The sequence below is a fragment of the Triticum aestivum genome, chromosome 6A, assembly GCF_018294505.1.
Source record: "Triticum aestivum cultivar Chinese Spring chromosome 6A, IWGSC CS RefSeq v2.1, whole genome shotgun sequence".
Classification (NCBI taxonomy): domain Eukaryota; kingdom Viridiplantae; phylum Streptophyta; class Magnoliopsida; order Poales; family Poaceae; genus Triticum; species Triticum aestivum.
The window spans coordinates 82,728,148-82,745,595 of record NC_057809.1 but is presented as its reverse complement, the minus strand read 5'-3'; positions in this window follow the sequence as shown (position 1 = coordinate 82,745,595).

Sequence of the window (17,448 nt, the reverse complement as noted above, 5' to 3'; positions counted from 1 at the left end):
CCTCTTTCCTAGGGTTTCGGTTCAGGATCTGCCTTTTGAGGATACCACATAGTGTCTGATGCCCTTTGAGACTTTTGTACATCCCTGTTTCAAGCAGTGTCTTCAACCTAGCATTCTCATCAGCAATAGCAGTGGTATCCTCAGTAGAGGGGTTAGTTACCACATCAACAGTTGAAGATATTGCAATAGTAGCAGCAGTAGAACATTCAGCAACAGAAGTAGCGTTATCACGCTCAATGCATTTAAGACATGGTGGTTCGAATCCTTCCTGAGCTGAACTGATCTGTTCGGCGTGAAGTGACTCATTTTCCTTTTGAAGATCTTCATGAGCCGCTCTCAATTTCTCAAGATCTTGCTTCCTTTGAAGATAATCATAGGAAAGCCTTTCATGAGTTGTTGAGAGTGTTTCATGACGACTTTGAAGTTCCTCATACTTAACGTGAAGATTTTTTATGTCTTCAATTAAGGACTGAGATCGAGTCATTTCAGCGTCTAACAGATCATCGCTTTTGTCTAACAGTTTTTGAATGTGTTCCATAGCTTTTTGTTGTTCAGTTGCAATTTTAGCAAGTGTTTTGTAGCTGGGTTTGGAACCACAATCAGAGTCATCGTCACTAGATGTTTGATAGTGAGTAGTGCGTGTGTTTACCTTGGCACCGCGTGCCATGAAGCAGTAGGAAGGAGCGGAGTAGTCCTTGTCATTTGCATCGGTGTCGGTGATGAAGTCATTGACTTCAGTGTTGAAGATGGACTTGGCAACATATGCTGTAGCCAGACTCGCAACGCCAGAATCGGACTCCTCCTGAGACTCCACCTCCGCCTCCTCAGAAGCGGACTCCTCCTCAGAATCCATTTCCTTGCCAAAAACGCACGTGCCTTGCCAGATGAGCTCTTCTTGTGTGATGAAGACTTGGAGGAAGACTTGGAAGAAGACTTTGAGTATTTCTTCTTCTTCTTGTCGCCAGAGTCATACTCCTTGCTCTTCCTCTTCTTCTTCTTGTTCTCATTGTCCCACTGTGGACACTCAGAGATGTAGTGGCTAGGTTTCTTGCACTTGTGACATGTTCTCTTCTTGTAGTCATGAGCAGAAGCTTCATCATTCCTTGAGCTTGATTGTGAAGACTTTCTGAAGCCTTTCTTCTTGGCGAATTTTTGGAACTTCTTCACAAGCATAGCAAGCTCCTTTCCAATGTCTTCAGGATCATCAGAACTACTGTCAGATTCTTCTTCAGATGAGGAGACAACCTTTGCCTTCAAGGCACGAGTTCGCCCATAGTTGTGTAGCGACCAGACCTCAAACAGTCTGATCTCTGTGCTCCGGTGTCATCCCTGGATCAGTAATGCTGACACCACACAGTACTCGGAGGATTTATAGCAGAGTAGCAATCACACACTTCTTACATCGAGTGTCTCAAAAGAGAGCTTATTACAATAAATATGGCTTAAGGCCATCTAATTACGATAACAGCGGAAGGCTTGGAAGATAAGTGAGTCCATCAACTCCAACGGCATCACTGAGTATAGAACCACGACCTAAAACTCCTTAACCGTCGTCTGAAAAGTCTGCAACATCAACGTTGCAGCCCGAAAATGGGTCAGCACATGGAATATGCTGGCAAGGTAACACATAGAGAATAATGGAATGAAACAGCTATACTATATGCATATTTGGCTGGTGGAAAGCTCTATGGTTACAGTTTTTGCGTAAAGCCAATTTTTCCCTACTTCAAAGGAATAAATTTAATTACTATCATGGTGGTTGTTAAACATTGATAATGGTTGACAGCATTCTCAATCCCAATTAAAGTAACATCATTAAACCCAACAAAATTAACTTTAGAGTAACATGTTGAGATTCACATGAAAATCCAAGTACTAGATACTCAAGATGTCCATAACCGGGGACACGGCTAACCATGATTAGTTTATTACACTCTGCAGAGGTTTGCGCACTTTTACCCACAAGACTCGATCGCCTCCGTTTGGTTTCTCGCACTACAGGGTGTTTGAGAAGACGGATTACCGAGACATAGTCTTTCAGAAGCGCTAGCACCTTACGATCGGGTAGACCGTACCACCTACATCCCCTATATCTGCTAGTCTACCACTATAAGAGTTCGCACAACTTAGTCAACTATGCCAGAGCCCATAATGGCTTGTGGCTGCACACGGAAGTTTCTAGTATGAATAATCTCATGATCCCTTTGAGCCTGGGTGGCGGTCCAAAAGAAAAACAGGCAAGTCCTGGAAACCCCAGGTGCCTCAATCCACCCAGATGTGTGTTTAAGTTGCCACCTTAGATAAACCATTAATTATCAATCTCACATCTGTCATGGATTTCACTCACCCAATCCACGTCTACTAGCATAGCATGGCATAATAAGCAAACGTAGAAGTAACTCCCAAAGGTTTGATAATAAACAGGTAATAGGTACTACCTCATCTACTTCCCATCCCACAATTTAATTAGATCCTAATCATGCAATGTGTGAGAATTGATCTAATGCAATAAAACTGGGTTGTAGATAAAGGTATGATCAAAGTGTTACTTGCCTTGCTGATGATCCGTGAAACCTAGAGATTCAACGTAACAGGCGGCGCACTCCGGGTATTCTATCGCAGACAAACAAACAAGCATACAATAAGTACTCATCTAATGCACAGGTAAAACTCAAATAGAAATATAACCAGAAAGTTCAACTTAAGAACCCTGGTTGGCAAAAAGAATCAAATCGAACGAAACAAAAGAAGTCAAACGGCGAAAGAAAACAACTTCGTTCTAGTAATCTGGATCTAAGTCAAATTTTACAGTAGAAAAAACATGTTTAAGTCGATTATTCGGAAAGAGGGTTTCGAGACGAAACTCCAGGCGCTTGAATCGCCTGATTCCGATAAACGAGCGAAAAGTTATACTAAAACGAAAATCGGATCAGAAATCGCGATCAGAAAATAACCGCGAAAAACCCGACGAAAAAGAAAAACGACGAACAGATTTTTTTTAAACGGCACGGAAAACAAGGCGGCGGTGAACCTCGGGCGGCGCGCTGCTCCGGCGAGTCGGCGGCGGGCGGCGGCGGCTAGGGTTAGGGTTTCGGGGCTGGGCGGCTGGGCTCTCTCTCGGGCCGGGGCGGCGGCTTATAAAGCCTCGGCCGGTGGTGTCCTGGCCGAGTACGCCCCAAAGTCGGTTCCGCGTTTTTTTATAATTACGCTCGGAAAAGAATAAAAAGAAATACTAAACGGACTCCAAAAATCACGAAATAAATTTTCCCGGGTTTCTAAAATCAAGCCCGAAAAAGTGAACATTTTTCTGGGGCCAAACTACAACTTTGAAAAACACGCATTTTTCCTAAATTCAATTAAAATACCGAAAAACTCCGAAATAAATCTTATTTGATTTTTTTATTAAATCCTCAATATTTCTATATTTTGGGAAAGCCATTTTATTCCCGCTCTCATATTTTTGTAATAGAAATAATTGATGATAAAATAAATAAAATCAAATGATCCTGTTTACATAATTTGAAAAAACTCAAATATGTAAATAACGAAATCCCCAACTCTCTCCGTGGGTCCTTGAGTTGCTTAGGATTTTCTAGGATCAAAACCAAAAGCAAAATAAAATATGATATGCATGATGACCTAATGTATAACATTCCAAATTGAAAATTTGGGATGTTACAAGTTGGGACCGTAGATGTCTCTTTTCTCAGAAAGCTGAAACTCGTGTGTGTTGAGCCTCTCAAGTATGTCAGACGGATCGAGTGTTTTGAAATCAGGACGTTCTTGAATCATCAGGGCTAGAGTGTCAAACGAACTGTCAAGTGATCTCAGGAGTGTCTTGACGACTTCATGCTTGGTGATCTCAGTAGCGCCGAGGGCTTGAAGCTCATTTGTGATGTCAGTGAGTCGATTAAACATGAGCTGGACATTCTCATTGTCATTTCACTTGAAGCAGTTGAAGAGGTTGCGAAGGACACTGATTCTCTGATCTCTCTAGGTTGAGACGCCTTCGTTGACCTTGAAGAGCCAGTCCCAGACTAGCTTAGATGTTTCCAAAGCATTCACGCGGCCATACTGTCCTTTGGTCAGATGACCACAGATGATATTCTTGGCAGTAGAGTCCAGTTGAACGAACTTCTTGACATCAGCAGCAGTGACACCTTCTCCAGCCTTGGGAACGCCGTTCTTGTCGACATACCATAGGTCGACATCAATGGCTTCAAGATGCATGCGCATCTTATTCTTCCAGTAGGGATATTCAGTTCCATCAAAGACGGGGCACGCAGCGGAGACTTTAATTATCCCTGTAGTCGACATAGCTAAAACTCCAGGTGGTTAAACCGAATCACACAGAACAAGGGAGTACCTTGCTCTGATACCAATTGAAAGTGCTAGTGATCGACTAGAGGGGGGGGGGGTGAATAGGCGATTTTTATGAAAGTCTTCAAAACATGTAAGTTTCAAAGACAAACGATAGAAATAAACCTATTACCGTGCAGCGGAAGGTAGACTACACTAAGCAAACCATAGTCAAGTATTCAATGAAGTGAAAGCACAATGACTAATAGCAGCTAGGCAGTAAGGATCAGGTAGGAAGATATTGTGAAGCCAATCAGAACAAGTGATCACTCAGTGAAGCCAAATGGTGATGCAATCGTACAATGACTTCACAAGGACCAACAATAAGTAAAGGGAGGGGAAGGATGAAACCAGTGACTCGTTGAAGACAATGATTTGTTTGACCAGTTCCAGTTGCTGTGACAACTGTACGTCTGGTTAGGGAGGTTGAGATTCAACTCAAAAGACCTCATCTTCACCTTATTCCCCTTGAGCTAAGGACACCCAGTCCTCTCCCAATCACTCTGGTAAGTCTTCAAGGTAGACTTCCAAACCTTCACAGACTTCGTTCACCGGCGATCCACAATGACTCTTGGATGCTCAGAACGCGACGCCTAACCGGCTGGAGGATTCACAGTCCTCAAGTGTAATAAGTCTTCATATCACATAGACAGGAAGACTTAAGTGATGCCTAACACTCTTTGGCTCTGGGTGGTTAGAGCTTTATCCTCTCAAGGAATTCTCTCTCAAAGGCTTCGAGGTGGGTTGCTCTCAAACGACAAAAGCCGTGCTTTAATTCTGAGCAACCAACCGTTTATGGTTGTAGGGGGTGGGCTATTTATAGCCACTAGGCAACCCGGCCTGATTTGTCCGAAATGACCCTGGGTCACTAAGGAACTGACACGTGTTCCAATGGTCATATTTCAAACACACACGACAACTTTACTTGGGCTACAAGCAAAGCTGACTTATCCAACTCTGGACAAGATTTGCTCTCATAGTCTTCACTCGAAGATATAGGATTTTGGTTAAGCATCACTTCAGTCATTCTGACCGGTTCTCTTGGACCCCACTTAACAGTACGATGGTTCCTATGACTCAACAAAGAAAAACACAGAATGATGAAACTGCTAAGTCTTCGCGCTCCATAGTCTTCACACGATGTCTTCTCTTGTCATAGTCTTCAATGTGAATGTCTTCACATACCACCTTTGACTTCAATGTCTTCATACATTTTTAGGGGTCATCTCTGGTAGGAAAACCGAATCAACGAGGGACTTCTACCCGTGTTATCCTGCAATTCTCACAAACACATTAGTCCCTCAACTAGGTTTGTCGTCAATACTCCAAAACCAACTAGGGGTGGCACTAGATGCACTTACAGCCCTGCCAGCTACGTTCTTACCAAAGAAGAGAAGGAAATCTTCTTTGAATGCCTGCTCACTATGAAGGTCCCGTCGGGCTTCTCGTCGAATATAAAGGGAATAATAAATATGCCAGAGAAAAAGTTCCAGAACCCAAAGTCTCATGACTGCCACGTGATTATGACGCAACTGCTTCCGGTTGCATTGAGGGGGCTTCTACCAGAAAACGTCCGATTAGCCATTGTGAAGCTATGTGCATTCCTCAATGCAATCTCTCAGAAGGTGATCGATCCAGAAATCATACCAAGGCTAAGGAGTGATGTGGCGCAATGTCTTGTCAATTTCGAGTTGGTGTTCCCACCATCCTTCTTCAATATCATGACGCACATCCTAGTTCATCTAGTCGACGAGATTGTCATTCTGGGCCCCGTATTTCTACATAATATGTTCCCCTTTGAGAGGTTCATGGGAGTCCTAAAGAAATATGTCTGTAACCGCGCTAGGCCAGAAGGAAGCATCTCCATGGGCCATCAAACAAAGGATGTCATTGGGTTTTGTGTTGACTTCATTCCTGGCCTTAAGAAGATAGGTCTCCCTATATCGTGGTATGAGGCGAGACTGACTAGAAAAGGCACTCTTGGAGGGGACTCAATAATATGCAGGGACGGGCATTCTTGGTCTCAAGCACACTACACAGTTCTACAGAACTCTACCTTGGTGACCCCGTATGTCGATGAACACAAGAACAGTCTGCGCTCCAAACACCCGGAGCAGTGTGACGACTGGATTACATGTGAACACATCAGGACTTTCGGCAGTTGGTTGGAAACACGTCTCAGAGGTGACAACACTGTTTGTGATGAGCTGTACTCGTTGTCCAGGGGACCATCTTCGACTGTGTTGACTTACAAAGGATACGAGATAAATGGGAATACATTTTACATGATTGCCCAAGATCAAAAGAGCACCAACCAAAACAGTGGTGTCCGCTTTGATGCAACAACCAATTGGGGAAAGGACACATATTATGGTTACATAGTGGACATATGGGAACTTGACTACGGACATGATTTTAAGGTCCCTTTGTTTTAGTGCAAATGGGTCAATCTGTCAGGAGGCGGGGTACAGGTAGACCTGATGTCTACTACACAACCTTTTTCTTGTAGATGTTGTTGGGCCTCCAAGTGTAGAGGTTTGTAGGACAGTAGCAAATTTCCCTCAAGTGGATGACCTAAGGTTTATCAATCCGTAGGAGGCGTAGGATGAAGATGGCCTCTCTCAAGCAACCCTGCAACCAAATAACAAAGAGTCTCTTGTGTCCCCAACACACCCAATACAATGGTAAATTGTATAGGTGCACTAGTTCGGCGAAGAGATGGTGATACAAGTGCAATATGGATAGTAGATAATGGTTTTTGTAATCTTAAAATATAAAAACAGCAAGGTAGCAAGTGGTAAAAGTGAGCACAAACGGTATTGCAATGCTAGGAAACAAGGCCTAGGGTTCATACTTTCACTAGTGCAAGTTCTCTCAACAATAATAACATAATTGGATCATATAACTATCCCTCAACATGCAACAAAGAGTCACTCCAAAGTCACTAATAGCGGAGAACAAACGAAGAGATTATTGTAGGGTACAAAACCACCTCAAAGTTACTCTTTCCGATCAATCCGTTGGGCTATTCCTATAAGAGTCACAAACAGCCCTAGAGTTCGTAGTAAAATAACACCTTAAGACACAAATCAACCAAAACCCTAATGTCACCTAGATACTCCAATCTCACCTCAAGTATCCATGGGTATGATTATACGATATGCATCACGCAATCTCAGATTCATCTATTCGACCAACACAAAGAACTTCAAAGAGTGCCCCAAAGTTTCTACCGGAGAGTCAAGACTGATAACCCACAAGTATAGGGGATCTATCGTAGTCCTTTTGATAAGTAAGAGTGTCGAACCCAACGAGGAGCAGAAGGAAATGATAAGCAGTTTTCAGCAAGGTATTCTATGCAAGCACTGAAATTATAGGTAACAGATAGTTTGGTGATAAGGTAATTTGTAACGAGCAACAAGCAACAAAAGTAAATAAAGTGCAGCAAGGTGACCCAATCCTTATTGTATCAAAGGACAAGTCTGGGCAAATTCTTATATAGAGAAAAGCGCTCCCGAGGACACATGGGAATTATCGTCAAGCTAGGTTTCATCACGATCATATGATTCACGTTCGATACTTTGATAATTTGGTATGTGGGTGGACCGGTGCTTGGGTATTTCCCTTACTTGGACAAGTATCCCACTTATGATTAACCTCTATTGCAAGCATCCGCAACTACAACAAAAGTATTAAGGTAAACCTAACCATAGCATGAAACATGTGGATCCAAATCAGCCCCTTACGAAGCAACGCATAAACTAGGGTTTAAGCTTCTGTCACTCTAGCAACCCATCATCTACTTATTACTTCCCAATACCTTCCTCTAGGCCCAAATAATGGTGAAGTGTCATGTAGTCGACGTTCACATAACACCACTAGAGGAGAGACAACATATATCTCATCAAAATATCAAACGAATACCAAATTCACATGAGTACTAATAGCAAGACTTCTCCCATGTCCCCAGGAACAAACGTAACTACTCACAAAGCATATTCATGTTCATAATCAGAGGGGTATTAATATGCATATAGTATCTGAACATATGATCTTCCACCAAATAAACCAACTAGCATCAACTACACGGAGTAATCAACACTACTAGCAACCCACAGGTACCAATCCTAGACTTGGACACAAGAATTGGATACAAGAGATGAAGTAGGGTTTGAGAGGAGATGGTTCTGGTGAAGATGTAGATGGAGATTGACCCCCTCCCAATGAGAGGATCATTGGTGATGACAATGGCGATGATTTCCCCCTCCCGGAGGGAAGTTTCCCCGGCAGAATAGCTCCGCCGGAGCCCTAGATTGATTCAGCCAAGGTTCCGCCCCGTGGCGGCGGAGTCTCATCCTGAAAGATGGATTATGATTTTTTTTCCTCATCGAAAGACTCCATATAGCAGAAGATGGACATCGGAGGGCCACCAGGGGCCCACGAGGTAGGGGGCGCGCCCAGGGGGTAGGGCGTACCCCACCCTCATGGGCAGGGTGTGGCCCCCCTGGTAAACTTCTTGCGCTCAGTATTTTTTATATATTCTGAAAATGACTTCCGTGAAGTTTTAGGACTTTTGGAGCTGTGCAGAATAGGTCTCTAATATTTGCTCCTTTTCCAGCCCAGAATCCCAGCTACCGGCATTCTCCCTCTTTATGTAAATCTTGTAAAATAAGAGAGAATAGGCATAAGTATTGTGACATAATGTGTAATAACAGCCCATAATGCAATAAATATCGATATAAAAGCATGATGCAAAATGGACGTATCAACTCCCCCAAGCTTAGACCTCACTTGTCCTCAAGCGAAAGCCAAAATCGAAAAATATGTCCACATGTTTAGAGATAGAGGTGTCGATAAAAATGAAATACGGACATGAGGGCATCATGATGATTCTTAGGACAACAACTTATATAATTCTTGTCATATGATCTCTTATGCTAGAGTAACAATTCAATCACAATTTCAAGTATGAATCATAAACTTCATTGAAAACTAACAAACTATAATCTCAGTCATTGGAGCAATTGCAATTTATCATAACATAGGAAAGAGTCAATATAAGAGCTTTTCAGCAAGTCGACATACTCAACTATCCTATAGTCTTTCACAATTGCTAACACTCACGCAATACTTATGGGTATGGAGTTTTAATCGGACACAGAGAAAGGTAGGTGCTTATAATTTTGCCTCCCAACGTTTTACCTCAAGGGGAACATCAACAATAATGGTTCATGAAAACTCACATCCAATTAGCAATATATATCAGGATCTTTCCAACATGTTGTGCTTGCCAAAAGATAAAATGTAAAAAGGAAGGGTGAAGATCACCATGACTCTTATGCAAGGTAGGGGATAAAAGTAAAAGATAAGCCCTTCGCAGAGGGAAGCAGAGGTTGTCATGTGCTTTTATTGTTGAATGCACAAAATCTTAATGCGAAAGAACGTCACTTTATATTGCCACTTGTGATATGGACCTTTATTATGCAGTCCGTCGCTTTTATTTCTTCCATATCACACGATCGTATAAAGCTTATTTTCTCCCACACTAATAAGTCATACATATTTATAGAGCAATTTTTATTGCTTGCACCGATGACAACTTACTTGAAGGATCTTACTCAATCCATAGGTAGGTATGGTGGACTCTCATGGCAAAACTGGTTTAAGGGTGTTTGGAAGCACAAGTAGTATCTCTACTTGGTGCAAAGAATTTGGCTAGCATGAGGGGGAAAGACAAGCTCAATCATGTTGGATGATCCAAGACAATATAATTTATCTCAGATGCAAGAAAACATAACCCATTATGTTGTCTTCCTTGTCCAACGTCAACTCTTTAGCATGTCATATTTTAATGAGTGCTCACAATTATAAAAGATGTCCAAGATAGTATATTTATATCTGAAGACCTCTCTTTCTTTATTACTTCCTATTAATTGCAACGATGACCAAAACTATGTTTGTCAACTCTCAACAACTTTTATTCATCATACTTTTCATATGTGAGCTCATTACTCTCCATAAGATCCATATGATATCTTTTATTTCCTTTTTATTCTTTCTCTTTTCTTTTATTCCCTCAAGATCATAGCAAGATAATCAAGCCCTGGAATCAACAATAATCTTTATTATATATAGCTCACGGACTCGATTACATAGAAGGATCATAAAGCAAAAACTCACAACTAGATCATACTAAGAACTTTTATTCTTCTAGATCAAAATATTATCAAAAGGATCGAACTAAGAAAAACGGTAAAGATAAAAGTGATGGTGATACGATACCGGGACACCTCCCCCAAGCTTGGCAGTTGCCAAGAGGAGTGCCCATACCAGATACTCAGTTCTTCTTTGTTGGTGGAGATGGTGGAGTTGTTAATGATGTAGGCTTGTCGTCCTTCTTCCAAGGCATAGGCTCGCCATCATAGAAGGATGACCGAGTCTCCTGGATCCACAAATCTGCAGCCAAACTCATCCTTTTGAATCTATATTCATACTCACAGTTTTGATTTTGCAGGTCATAGATTTGGGCTTGGAGGTGCTCGATATTCTCGTGAAGCTTGAAGATGGTCTCCCCAATGTTCTTGGCATCCAACTTGTGGTTGTTGGTGAACTCCGCAATCATCATATGGTTGGTGTCGAGTCCGTGTTCCACCATCTCCTGGCACATGAAAACTTGTTGCTCCATTGCCTCGAGCCTTGTCTCCATGCTTTCGGTCCTCCTTGGTCCCTCAGCATCATGGATGTGCAGCACCCCCTCGCGCATCTCAATGGTTTGAGGGTGTTGGAGCACTTCAGCGAGGTAGGGGTTGATGACCTTCTCGAAAAACTTGTCCTTGGGGCCACTTGAAGACGTCATGATAACCTAGATCTGTCAGAAAAATAGCTCAAAACAAGGACGAGAGATATTTGCGTGATACGGGAGTCAAAACCTCCGGGAGATTATATAATGAATTTTTATCGACCAAAATATGTATCGTGCAAGAAAACGGAGTCCAGAGAGCGCACGAGGTGCCCACGAGGTAGGGGGGCGCGCCTAGGGGGGTAGGGCGCGCCCTCCACCCTCATGGAGCCCTCGTGTCCTTCCCGGAATGCTTCTTATTTTTCTATTTTTCTAAATATTCCAAAACGGAAGAAAATTGCCATTAGAACTGTTTTGGAGTCGGTTTACTTACCGCACCACATACCTATTCCTTTTCGGAGTCTGAAACATTCCGGAAAGTGTCCCTTATGTATTCCTTCGGGGTTACGGTTTCAATAACATTGGTTTCAACATTTATAGGATTACCTGAGATATAATGTTTGATCCTTTGACCGTTCACCACCTTCGGATTTGTGCCTTCGAAGTTGTTGATTTTTATGGCACTGGAACGATAGACCTCCTCGATAACATAAGGACCTTCCCATTTAGAGAGAAGCTTTCCTACAAAAAATCTTAAACGAGAGTTGTATAGCAATACATAATCACCTACATTAAATTCACGCTTTTGTATTCTTTTGTCGTGCCATCTTTTAACTTTTTCTTTAAACAATTTGGCATTCTCATAGGCTTGGGTTCTCCATTCATCGAGTGAGCTAATGTCAAATAACATTTTCTCACCGGCAAGTTTGAAATCATAATTGAGCTCTTTAATAGCCCAATATGCCTTATGTTCTAGTTCTAGAGGTAAGTGACATGCTTTACCATAAACCATTTTATACGGAGACATACCCGTAGGATTTTTATATGCAGTTCTATAGGCCCATAATGCATCATCAAGTTTCTTGGACCAATTCTTTCTAGATCTATTAACAGTCTTTTGCAAAATTAATTTGAGTTCTCTATTGCTCAGTTCTACTTGACCACTAGACTGTGGGTGATAAGGAGATGGAATTCTATGATTACCATCATACTTAGCAAGCATTTTACAGAAAGCACCATGAATAAAATGTGAACCACCATCAATCATTAAGTATCTAGGGACTCCAAACCTCAGAAAAATGACTTCTTTAAGCATCTTAATAGAGGTGTTATGATCAGCACTACTAGTTGGAATAGCTTCAACCCACTTAGTAACATAATCAACAGCAACTAAAATATGTGTGTATCCATTGGAGGCAGGAAAAGGTCCCATATAATCAAAGCCCCAAACATCAAATGGTTCAATAACAAGTGAATAATTCATAGGCATTTCTTGACGTCTACTAATATTACCAATTCTTTGGCATTCATCACAAGATACAACAAACTTACGGGCATCCTTGAAGAGAGTAGGCCAATAAAAACCGGATTGCAATACCTTATGTGCAGTTCTATCTCCAGCGTGGTGTCCTCCATAAGCTTCAGAGTGACACTTGTGTAGGATCTGTTCCTGTTCATGCTCAGGTACACAACGTCTAATAACACCATCTACTCCTTCTTTATAAAGATGTGGGTCATCCCAAAAGTAATGTCTCAAATCATAGAAAAACTTTTTCTTTTGCCGGTATGTGAAACTAGGTGGTATAAATTTAGCAACAATGTAATTAGCATAATCAGCATACCATGGAGCAGTGTGAGAAGCATTTATGACATTTAATTGTTCATCAGGAAAGCTATCATCAATAGGTAGTGGGTCATCAAGAACATTCTCTAGCCTAGACAAATTGTCTGCAACGGGGTTCTCAGCTCCCTTTCTATCAATAATATGCAAATCAAATTCTTGTAGCAATAGAACCCATCTAATAAGTCTAGATTTAGCATCTTTCTTTTCCATAAGATATTTAATAGCAGCATGATCCGTGTGAATAGTTACTTTAGAATCAACAATATAAGGTCTGAACTTATCACAAGCAAATACAATTGCTAAGAATTCTTTTTCAGTAGTAGCATAATTTCTCTGAGCATTGTCTAGAGTTTTACTAGCATATTGGATAACATTTAATTTCTTATCAACTCTTTGCCCTAGAACAGCACCTACAGCATAATCACTAGCATCACACATAATTTCAAAGGGTAAATTTCAATCAGGTGGCTGAACAATAGGTGCAGAGATCAATGCTTTCTTAAGTATTTCAAACGCTTCTATGCAATCATCATCAAAAACAAATGGTATATCTTTTTGTAATAAATTAGTCAGAGGCCGAGAAATTTTTGAGAAGTCCTTAATGAACCTCCTATAAAAACCGGCGTGACCAAGGAAACTTCTTATACCTTTGATGTCCTTGGGACATGGCATCTTTTCAATAGCATCAACCTTAGCTTTATCAACTTCAATACCTATTTCAGAAACTTTATGCCCCAAGAGAATACCTTCATTAACCATAAAGTGGCACTTCTCCCAATTCAAGACAAGGTTAGTTTCTTCACATCTCTGCAAAACTCGACCAAGGTTGCTTAAGCAATCATCAAAAGAGGATCCATAGACGGAGAAATCATCCATGAAAACCTCACAAATCTTTTCACATAAGTCAGAGAATATAGCCATCATGCATCTTTGGAAGGTAGCAGGTGCATTACATAAACCAAAAGGCATACGTCTATAAGCAAAAGTACCGAACGGGCAAGTAAAAGTGGTCTTAGATTGATCATCAGCTGACACAGGTATTTGAGAGAAACCAGAATAACCATCTAGAAAGCAAAAATGTGTATGTTTGGATAATCTTTCTAGCATTTGATCAATAAAAGGTAAGGGGTAATGATCTTTTTTAGTAGCCTTATTTAATTTGCGGAAATCAATTACCATCCTATAACCTGTAATAATTCTTTGCGGAATCAATTTCATCTTTATCATTAGGAACGACAGTAATACCTCCATTTTTAGGGACACAATGGACATGACTTACCCACTGACTATCAGCAACGGGATAACTTATACCTTCCTCAAGGAGCTTTAGTATTTCCTTTCTTACCACTTCTTTCATCTTAGGATTCAGCCGTCATTGGTGATCACGAACTGGTTTGGCATCTTTCTCCAAATTTATTTTGTGTTGACATAGTGTGGGACTAATGCCCTTAAGATCATCGAGAGTATATCCAATAGCAGCACGGTGCTTCTTCAGAGTTTTCAATAATCTCTCTTCTTCATGCTCTGAAAGTTTAGCACTGATAATAACAGGATATATCTTTTTCTCATCAAGATAAGCATATTTAAGAGTATTAGGTAACGGTTTGAGCTCAAACACGGGATCACCCTTGGGTAGAGGAGGATCCCCTAAGATTTCAACAGGCAAATTGTGTTTCAGGATGGGTTCTTGTTTAAACAATACTTCATCTATTTCCCTTCTTTCATTCATAAACATATCATTTTCATGGTCTAGCAAATACTGTTCTAAAGGATCACTTGGAGGCACGGCAATAGAAGCAAGACCAATAATTTCATCTTTACTAGGAAATTCCTCTTCACGGTGTTGTCTATGAAATTTAGAGAAATTAAACTCATGAGACATATCACCTAAACCAATAGTAACAACATATTTTTCGCAATCTATCTTAGCATTAACTGTGTTCAAGAAGGGTCTACCAAATATAATGGGACAAAAGCTATCTTGTGGGGAACCAAGAACAAGAAAATCAGCAGGATATTTAGTTTTCCCACACAAGACTTCAACATCTCTAACAATTCCAATTGGTGAAATAGTATCTCTATTGGCAAGTTTAATTGTGACATCAATATCTTCTAACTCAGCAGGTTCAATATCAATTATCATGCATAATTTCTTTATATAAGTCAATAGGTATTGCACTAGCACTAGCACCCATATCACACAAGCCATTATAACAATGATATCCTATTTTAACAGAAATAACATGCATGCCTACCACGGGTCTATGTTTATCTTTAGCACAAGGTTTAGCAATTATAGCAGTCTCATCACAGAAATGAATAACATGCCCATCAATATTATCAGACAAGAGATCTTTAACAATAGAAATATTAGGTTCAACTTTAATTTGCTCAGGAGGTGCATAGGTTCTAATATTGCTTTTACGAACCACAGTTGAAGCTTTAGCATGATCTTTTATCCTAATAGGAAAAGGTGGTTTCTCAACATAAGCAGTAGGAACAAATATGATCATTATAAGTGATAGTCTTTTCTTCAACTTTAATAGGTGCAACTACTTTTACTTCTATGGAAGGATGATATTTAAACCACTTCTCCCTAGGGAGATCAACATGAGTAGCAAAAGATTCACAGAAAGAAGCTACTATTTCAGAGTCAAGTCCATATTTAGTGCTAAATTTACGGAAAACATTGGTATCCATAAAAAGATTTAACACAATCAAACTTAGGTGTCATACCTGACTCCTTACCTTCGTCGAGGTCCCAATCTTCAGAGTTGTGTTTAATTCTTTCCAATAAATCCCATTTGAATTCAATAGTCTTCATCATAAAAGAGCCAGCACAAGAAGTATCGAGCATGGTGCGATTGTTATCAGAAAGTCGAGCATATAAATTTTGAATAATCATTTGTCTTGAGAGCTCATGATTAGGGCATGAATATAACATTGAATTAAGCCTCCCCCAAGCTTGAGCGATGCTTTCTCCTTCGCGAGGCCAAAAATTATATATATAATTATGATCATGATGAACAAGATGCATAGGATAAAACTTCTGATGAAATTCCAATTTCAATCGTTTGTAGTTCCATGATCCCATATCATCACATAGCCTATACCATGTCAATGCATCTCCCTTCAAAGATAAAGGGAAGACCTTCTTCTTAATAACATCATCGGGCACACCTGCAAGCTTAAATAATCCACAAACTTCATCCACATATATTAGGTGCTCATCAGGATGCATTGTTCCGTCTCCTGCAAAAGGATTAGCTAGCAGTTTTTCTATCATACCCGAAGGAATCTCAAAGTAGACATTTTCATTTTCAGTAGGTTCAGTAGGTTGAGGAGCAACTCTTTGCTCTTCTGGTCGGGGTGAAGATACCCCGAACAAGCCCCTCAGAGGATTACTTTCCATAGTAACAAGTGACGGTAAATTTCAGCACACTATATAAATTTTTCCTTACCAAATTCCACCTACCAAAGGCGCTTCACTCCCTAGCAATGGCGCCAGAAAAGAGTCTTGATGACCCACAAGTATAGGGATCTATCATAGTCCGTTCGATAAGTAAGAGTGTCAAACCCAACTAGGAGCGGAAGGAAATGTTAAGCGATTATAGGTAACAGAAAGTTTTGTGATAAGGTAATTTGTAACGAGCAACAAGCAACAAAAGTAAATAAAGTGCAGCAAGGTGGCCCAATCCTTTTTGTAACAAAGGACAAGCCTGGACAAATTCTTATATAGAGAAAAGCGCTCCCAAGGACACATGGGAATTATCGTCAATCTAGGTTTCATCACGATCATATGATTCGCATTCGGTACTTTGATAATTTGGTATGTGGTTGGACCGGTGCTTGGGTACTGCCCTTACTTGGACAAGTATCCCACTTATGATTAACCTCTATTGCAAGCATCCGCAACTACAACAAAAGTATTAAGGTAAACCTAACCATAGCATGAAACATGTGGATCCAATCATTGTCATTCGTTTTATCTTGATTAGCATGATTAATTGACGTTTCATCACAGTATTCATCACTAGAGTTGTCAACAAGTAAGTCATAATCACCTAACAAGTCATCTTCATCACTATTGAAATCAACATACTCGGGGTGTGATACCTTTGGGCCTTTAGCCATGAAGCATGTTCCAACTCCTTCATTTGGTGAGTCAAATATGTCGTAGGAGTTGGTTGTCACAAGTGCTATACCGGCAACACCTTCATCTTGAGTATATTCGGAGTAGGGGTGATAGCTTCTCTCGGAGTGGTTGTCGGAGCCGGAGCCGGATACCCATTCACCAACATGAGCTTGATGTCTTTGTTTTGTGTAGCTCCTTGATGACTTGTACTTTCTTTCCGAATCCTTGCTTCTCCGTGAGGGTCTTCGTTCATAACGATCATCTCTACTCCTTCTTTCTCTAGATGGTGATTCTTCTCTTCTACTCTTCTCTTGGGAGAATCTTCTCTTCTCTTGTAGGGGGCCGTACACTCATTGGAATAGTGTCCGGGCCTTCCACAATTGTAGCAGTTTCGCTCTCGACTAGAAGATCTTTTGTCATTGTAGGACCTTG